General features: G+C 37.2%; 1 pseudogene; it reads left to right on the top strand.

The window, feature by feature from the left end:
- Window positions 1-7,825, top strand: part of LOC109491310 — a 13,478-nt pseudogene extending 5,653 nt beyond the window's left edge.
- Window positions 7,826-8,209: the final 384 nt, after the last annotated feature.

Here is an 8,209-nt window from a genome sequence, read left to right as displayed (position 1 = left end):
TGGCCCGCCAACCGCCAGCCGTCCCGCGTGCGCTCCCGGAGCTCCCTTCTCAGTCTGCTGTCTCAAGTGTGTGGGTCCGCGGTCTGTCCGCTCCCCCTTGCAGGTGGCTACCACTTCCTGGCGCCCTGACACGGCGGCTCCCTCCCCCTTCTGTTTAGCTTCTGATATCTTTGCTCGGTTTCACAGCTCCCCGCTTCGTACCTCGATACTCAGCGCTGGAGATGTTCATTTGTAGAGATCCAGATGTATCTTCCTGCGTCTCAGGCTGATTCCNGATATTCCTGCTGGTCTGGTACCTATCCAGCTCAACTCAGGGGACCGGCTGAAAAAGGGGTCCCCTACTCCTCCGCCATCTTAACACCTAAATAATATTTTTTATTATATTATGTTAGTCACCATACAGTACATCCCTAGTTTTTGATGTGAAATTCCATGATTCATTACTTGTGTATAACACCCAGTGCACCATGCAATACATGCCCTTCTTAATACCCATCACCAGCCTATTCCATTCCCCCACCCCCCCTCCCCTCTGAATCCCTCAGTTTGTTTCCCAGAGTCCATAGTCTCTCATGGTTCATTCCTTGACCCCAAAGATACAGACTTGAGAATAAATCATAACTTTGTCACTTGTTTAACCTTGACAGTGAACAACTTACTTAGCTACTACAAACCTGAGTTTGTTCATGTTTAAGGTGAGATAATGTCTGGATTTCAGAGTTTTTGTTAAGATTAAATTAAGTATTGAATAACAGATCAGTGAACATAGTTAACCTTCAACACATAAGTCTCTCCATTATGCCACTGCAAGTTCCCCTTTAAAAATGTTATTTCCCTTCCATCCAGATTGACTTAAATGATACACTGTTTGTATTAAGAATAAAATATTCTTTTCTATTTATTGACTTGCCTTCTCTGATCTTTTAATTTCATCAGCTCTATCAGCTCCACTTTTAAGCAACTGTTTTGTAATTAAATTCACTTATTTCTTTCTCATAAAACAAATATTTAGCATTGTATCTACTATCTTTCTTTTCTTTTTTCCTTTCTTTTCTTTTTTACAACTGCATTTTCTGAACAGCTTTTCACAAGAATCCTTCAGAGAGGTAGGTAGATTTGATTGTCATGATATTTTATATAAGATTTCCTTTGAAATTAAGCCAAATATCATATGAAACTACATGCAACATGACAAGTAATTGATAAAATTAGACATAATGCCTCTAAACTTCCTTCTAACAATATTCCTTAACTCCCAGTCTGAAACCTAGGAGTCATCTTTAGGCCATCCTTTCTCTTATCACCTGCCCTTATCTAACTCTTCAACAAAACCTCCTTCTTCTCATCCCCTCTCTCCTTCTCCATCTTCCTCTCCTTCAAATCTGCAAATTTATTTCCATCTCCATGGCCAACCACATGAATACTCTCTACATGGCTGATTCCTTCTCTTTCTTTGGGTCTCAGCTAAAATGTCACTTCTCAGAGAATCCCGATCTCCAATCTAGTATTGGTCTTTTTAAATTTCTTGTATCATCCTATTATTTTCCTTCAAAGAATTTACAGTGATCTTTATTTACATACTTATTTACTCAATGAATGTGAGTTTCTCCCCAGTCAATAAGCTCTGAGTGAGCAAGGATCATGTCTGTTTTAAAAACATTTTTTAAAAATTTTATTTTTAAATGATCACTGCACCCAACATGGGGCTCAAACCCACAAACCCAAGATCAAGGGTCGCATGTGTTGCCAACTGAGCTAGGCAGGCACCCCAAGGATCACATCTGTTTTATTCATTCCTGTATATAAATGTATATATATATATATCACCTGGCCTATAACTGACAATCAAAAAACATTTGTTTTATGAGTACATTAATGACCAGGTTTACTAAAATAGAGAATTAGAGTGAGTATATATTTCTTTATCACCTTAACATAAAGGTTCAATCCAGGTGGTATAGATTTTCTCACCCATCTAAATTTTCAAGTCACTTAAGCAGAAAAAAGTGATCATATTGAAAAAGCAGTTATATAACATAAAAGTCTCACATTTACAATTACTTCAATGAAATTATTCAGTTATTGAATGAGTTCAGTCAAAAGAAGGTGCCTATATGTTGATGCAGCCTTGATTCATAAAATAATAATATAATAGTAACAACAACAATAATGATAGCTCACATTTCCGGCACTTACTAAATCCCAGGTATAGTTACTGCACTATGTACTTATATACACTAATTTCCTTTAATTCTTGCAACATCTTTAAGAAGGAAAGATCATTATTATTCCCATTTTTCAGATGAACAAACTGAAGCTTGAAAGGATAGATAAATGCCTACTCAGGTAATTAATGAAACCACATATTGGCAAGGATCTGCAGATCCAGAATAAATATTCATTTCTACCATTAACTAATCAAAGCAGCTTCTTGTCTCTGTACATTAATTTTCTAATCTGTAAAATAAAAGGTCTGGACTAGGTGATTGATAACATTTCTTCCAGCTTTGATATTTTGTGATGGTGTTTGATATCTGTTTATTTCAGTCTCCAAGGTGAAACTGAATAACAGCAAGGGTGAGAAAGTCAGAGGTCTTCCAAGGGTACAATTGTCTATTCCTCCATCTTCTTAGGATGAAGATTTTAGCTAATACACTGATATGATATACTAAATAATGCCCCCTGAGATGTCTATTCTCTAATCACTGGATTCTGATTATGTTATGTTACTTGGTGAAATGAACTTTACAAATGTATTTAAGGCTATGGGCCTTCATATAGGGAGATTACCCTAGATTATCTGGGTCAGCCAAATCTAACCACTTGAGCCCTTAAAAACAGATGAATTTCTCCAACTAGAGTGAAAAGAGATGTAACAGGAGAGATGAGGCAAAGGGAAGAGTCAGAGAGATTCAAAGCATGAGGGACCCAATCTACCTATGAAAGGGGCCACTAACTAGGGGTTACAGACAGCCTCTAGAAAATGAGCATGACCTCTGGATGGCACGCAGCAAGGAAATAGGGATTACATCCTACAGCCACATTGAATTCTGCCAATGATCAGAATAAGCCTAGAAAGGGGTTCTCCTGTAGCTTCCTGAGAAAGAAACAGCCCTGCTGACATCTTGATTTCAGTCTTTATAGACACTAAGTCAAGGAACCAGCCAAGCCATGTGGAACCCAGATTTCTGACCTACAGAGCTGTGAGATAATAAATTCACATTGTTTTAAGCTGCTAAACTTGTGTAATTTGTTATGGTATCTCAGTCAGAATGCCCAAAACCTATTTAGTCTTTATCATATACCTATGTTCACAGACCTGAATTTGAGTTCTAACTATACTCCTTAGTGTTTTAGCTTCTGAACGTTATATTAGGTTTGAAGGTTGATTCTTAAATTCTCATTTTTTATTGAGATATAATTGACATATAACATTAGTTTCACGTGTACAGCATAATGATTTGGTATTTGTATATATTGCCAAGTAATCACCACAATAAGTCTGCTTAACATCCGTCACCATGCATAATTACAATTTTTTCTTATGATGTGAACTTTTATTCTGTTAACAACTTTGAAATATACAATACAATATTATTAACTATAGTCACCACGCTATACATCATCCTCAGGATTTATCTATTTTGTAACTGAAAGTTTATACCTTTTGACTCCTTTCAATTGTTTCACTCCACCCCACTTGCCACCTCTGGCAACCAACAATCTGTTTTCCATATCTATGAATTCAGTTTTGTTTTTGTTTTATTTTAGATTCCACATACAAGTGAGGTCATACAGTACTTGTTTTTCTCTGCTTGACTTATTTCACTTAGCATAATGCCCTCAAGAACCATCCATGTTGTTGCAAATGGCAATATTTCCTCCTTTTTTATGTCTGAATATTATTCCATTGTGTGCATGTGTATATATTTTTGTGAAAAATGTGTTGAATTTTGATAGGTGTTGCATTGAATCTATAGATTGATATAGGTACTATGGACATTGAAAATTATTCATTCTTCCAATCAATGAGCATGGAATATCTTTCCATTTACCTGTGTCTTTTTCAGTTTATTTCATCAATGTTTTATGGTTTTCAGAGTAAAGGTCTTTCACCTTGGTTAAATTAATCCCTAGGTATTTCATTCTTTTTCTTTTTTCTTTTTTTTTTAAATTATATTATGTTAGTCGCCATACAGTACATCCCTGGTTTTTGATGTAAAGTTCGATGATTCATTAGTTGCATATAACACCCAGTGCACCATTCAATACGTGCCCTCCTTACCTTACGACCCATCACCAGCCTATCCCAATCCCCCACCCCCCTCCCCTCTGAAGCCCTCAGTTTGTTTTTCAGAGTCCATAGTCTTTCATGCTTCATTCCCCCTTCTGATTACCCCCCTTTCTTTATCCCTTTCTTCTCCTACCAATCTTCCTAGTTCTTATGTATTTCATTCTTTTTGATGCAACTGTAAGTGGGATAATTTTTGTATATTGATTTTTTTATTTAATTTCAATTAGCCAATATACAGTACATCATTAGTTTTTCATATACTCTTCAATGATTTATTAGTTGCGTGTAACATCCAGTGCTCATCACATCATGTGTATATTGATTTTTATCCTACAACTTTACAGAATTTGTTATTTGTTCTTGGTTGAGTTCTTAGGGTTTTTTATACATACTATTATGTCATTTGCAAATAGTGACAGTTTTGCTTCTTCCTTACCAATTTGGATGGCTTTTATTTCCTTTCTTTGCCTGATTACTCTGTCTAGGACTTCCAAAACATTTTAAAAAAGATTTTATTTATTTATTTGAGAGAGAGAGACAGAGAGAACACAAGCAGGGGGCGAGACAGAGGGAGAGGGAGAAGCAGGCTCCCTGCTGAGCTGGGACCCCAACATGGGGCTCCATCCCAGGACCTGGAGATCATGACCTGAGCCAAAGACAGATGCTTAACCATCTGAGCCACCCAGGTGCCTTTTTATTTCTGTGGCATTAATTGTAATGTCTTCTTTATTTTTTTTTTAAAGATTTTATTTATTTATTTGAGACAGATACAGAGAGTGAGAAAGAGAGAGAGAGGGAGAGAGCACAAGCAGGGGGAGGGGCAGAGGGAGAAGGAGAAGCAGACTCCCCACTGAGCAGGGATCCTGACTTGGGGCTCAATCCCAGGACCCCAGTATCATAACCTGAGCTCAAGACAGAAGCTCAGCCAACTGAGCCACCCAGGTGCCCTGTAATGTCTTCTTTAAATTATCATTTAATCCAAATAGCCACAAAATAAATTCCTAGTCCTCTTGTACTCACCTGTCATTGAATATCAGCACAGGTGTCAAAGGTGCATTTTAAGAATCAGGGTTTAGGACTTATGCTTCCAGCCACGATGCAAGACAGTAACCAGACTTGCCCCTCTGCCTTAACAACTGGGCAAAATTAAAAGAAAAAGGGTTTNGGTGCATTTTAAGAATCAGGGTTTAGGACTTATGCTTCCAGCCACGATGCAAGACAGTAACCAGACTTGCCCTTCTGCCTTAACAACTGGGCAAAATTAAAAGAAAAAGGGTTTCGAGATGCCCTTCAACAGATGACTGGATTAAGAAGATGTGGTCCATATATACAATGGAATATTACTCAGCTATCAAAAAGAACGATTTCTCAACATTTGCTGCAACATGGACGGCACTGGAGGAGATAATGCTAAGTGAAATAAGTCAAGCCAAGAAAGACAATTATCATATGGTTTCGCTCATCTATGGAACATAAGAACTAGGAAGATCGGTAGGAGAAGAAAGGGATAAAGAAAGGGGGGTAATCAGAAGGGGGAATGAAGCATGATAGACTATGGACTCTGAGAAACAAACTGAGGGCTTCAGAGGGGAGGGGGGTAGGGGAATGGGATAGGCTGGTGATGGGTAGTAAGGAGGGCATGTATTGCATGGTGAACTGGGTGTTATATGCAACTAATGAATCATCGAACTTTACATCGAAAACCAGGGATGTACTGTATGGTGACTAGCATAATATAATAAAAAATATTATTATAAAAAAAAGAAAAAGGGTTTCAAATATTGAACAATAGGTAGTATGGGATAGGGAACATTGAGAGAAGGGAAATAAATGACATAAACCCTGTGAGTGCCCTAGTTCACTTCATTGAGAAAGTTTCTAGGCCACAGCATAAGGAAGGTGTGCGAAAGCAGAGTTTGGTGATCTCCATTCAGTAATGAAACAAAATTTAGAGTTCAAGGAGAGCAAGGTACCCAGAATTTATGTGGCAAAGTCCTGGAGAGGAGAGAGATGCACATATAGAGAGATCTAGAGCTCCACAGAGGATTCCCTTAAACTCTTTAGCAGAATGTTAATTAGCACATGACAGCCAAAGGAAAGATCATTAGAGAGGATCATGTGGAATAAGATCCAGAGCTCACACAGAACTAGGAATAGTTTGTGTCCCACAAATCAGAATGTAAATTTTTACCACACATAGAGTCATCAGATGGTTATTGCTTTAGTAAAGAGGCAAAACAGCACTAGACAAAAGGCTATTCTGAACCCAGCTAACAAAAATTAATAGTTAGTCTTAAATTATTTCTAAGTAACTATGTCCAAAAATAAATTTCAAAAACACTTAAAGAAATACAGATCTCCCACGCACTTGAAAATCTACAGATAACATTTGGCTCCCCAAAACTTAAATACTAACATCTTACTGTTGACTGGAAGCCTTCTTGAAAACATAATATCACATATTTTGTATTCTTATAATAAAGTAACCTAGAGAAAAGAATGTTATTAAAAATCATAAGAAAGAGAAAATACGCTTACAGTACTGTACTGTATCAAAAAAAAAAACCCCACCAAAACCCTGTGTATAAGTGGACCCATGCAGTTCAAACCATGTTGTTCAAAGGTCAACTGTATTAAAAATTCATCAATCAACAATGTAAAATTTACGATGTCTGGCATCAATCCAAAATTATCAGGCATACAAAAGGGCAAGAAATTCAACTTCAAGTAAGAAGGGAAAAAAAACTTGAAAATAGACTTGGAAATTATACAGTAATAAACTTATTAGACAAGGACATTAAAACAGCTATTATAAGTTCATTTATATGTTCAAGAAGGTAGAGGAAAGCATGCACATGATAAGGAGAAGCAAGGAAAAATATATGTATTTGATATATATTTAAATCATAATATAATAATAAAATCTAAAAATTAAAATTTATAACTTTTGGCTTCCTGCTTAGAGCAGGCAAAGGGGCAACTGTCTCTGGTTTTCCCAAATCCAGATTTATCTAACACCGGCTGCCTCCACCCTGTTGCCTAAGTTCGACCCCAATAAGATCAAAGTCATATACCTGAAGTACACCAATGGGGATGTTGGTGCCACACCTGTCCTGGCCCCAAAGATTGGCCCCCTGGGTCTGTCTCCAAAAAAGTTTGGTGATGACATCACCAAAGCAACTGGTGAGTGGAAAGGTCTAAGGATTACATTGAAACTGACCATTCAGAACAGACAGGACCAGATTTAAGTGGTACCTTCTGCTTCTGCCCTGATTATCAAAGTCCTCAAGGAGCCAGCAAAAGACAGAAAGAAGCCAAGAAACATTAAGCACAGTGGAAATATAACTTTCGATGAGACTGTCAAAATTGCCTGACAAATGTGGTACCAATCTTTAGCCAGAGAATTTCTCTGGAACCATTAAAAAGTTCCTGGGGACTGTCCAATCTGTGGGTGGCAATGTTGATGTCTGTCACCTTCATGACATCATAGATGACATCAATAGTGGTTCAGTGAAATGCCCAGCTAGCTAAGAACAACAAAAGAAAATATTTTAATAAAAGATCATTTGACAACCAAAAAAATTAAAATTTATATATACATATAACATTGAATCTCTAAGGCAAAGACATACAATGTATGAGATGAAGTATACACAGAAAAAGATCAGTGAACTTGAAGGCATAGCAATAGAAACTACCCAAAATGAAACAAGAAAGAAAAAGACTGAAAACAGTAAACAGAACATGAAGGAACTTTGGGACAACACCAAGTGTTTACTATGCTTGTAATCAGAGCCCAGAAAGAGAAGAGGAGAAAAACATGTGGAAAAATACTGGCCAATATTTCCCCAAATTTGATAAAATATATAGTCCAAAGATTCAAGTAACTCAACAAACCCCAAAGAGACAGCACAG

The sequence above is a fragment of the Ailuropoda melanoleuca genome, chromosome 2 (assembly GCF_002007445.2).
Source record: "Ailuropoda melanoleuca isolate Jingjing chromosome 2, ASM200744v2, whole genome shotgun sequence".
Taxonomy (NCBI): domain Eukaryota; kingdom Metazoa; phylum Chordata; class Mammalia; order Carnivora; family Ursidae; genus Ailuropoda; species Ailuropoda melanoleuca.
The sequence above is the reverse complement of the archived record's forward strand: the minus strand, read 5'-3'. Positions and strand labels throughout refer to the sequence as shown.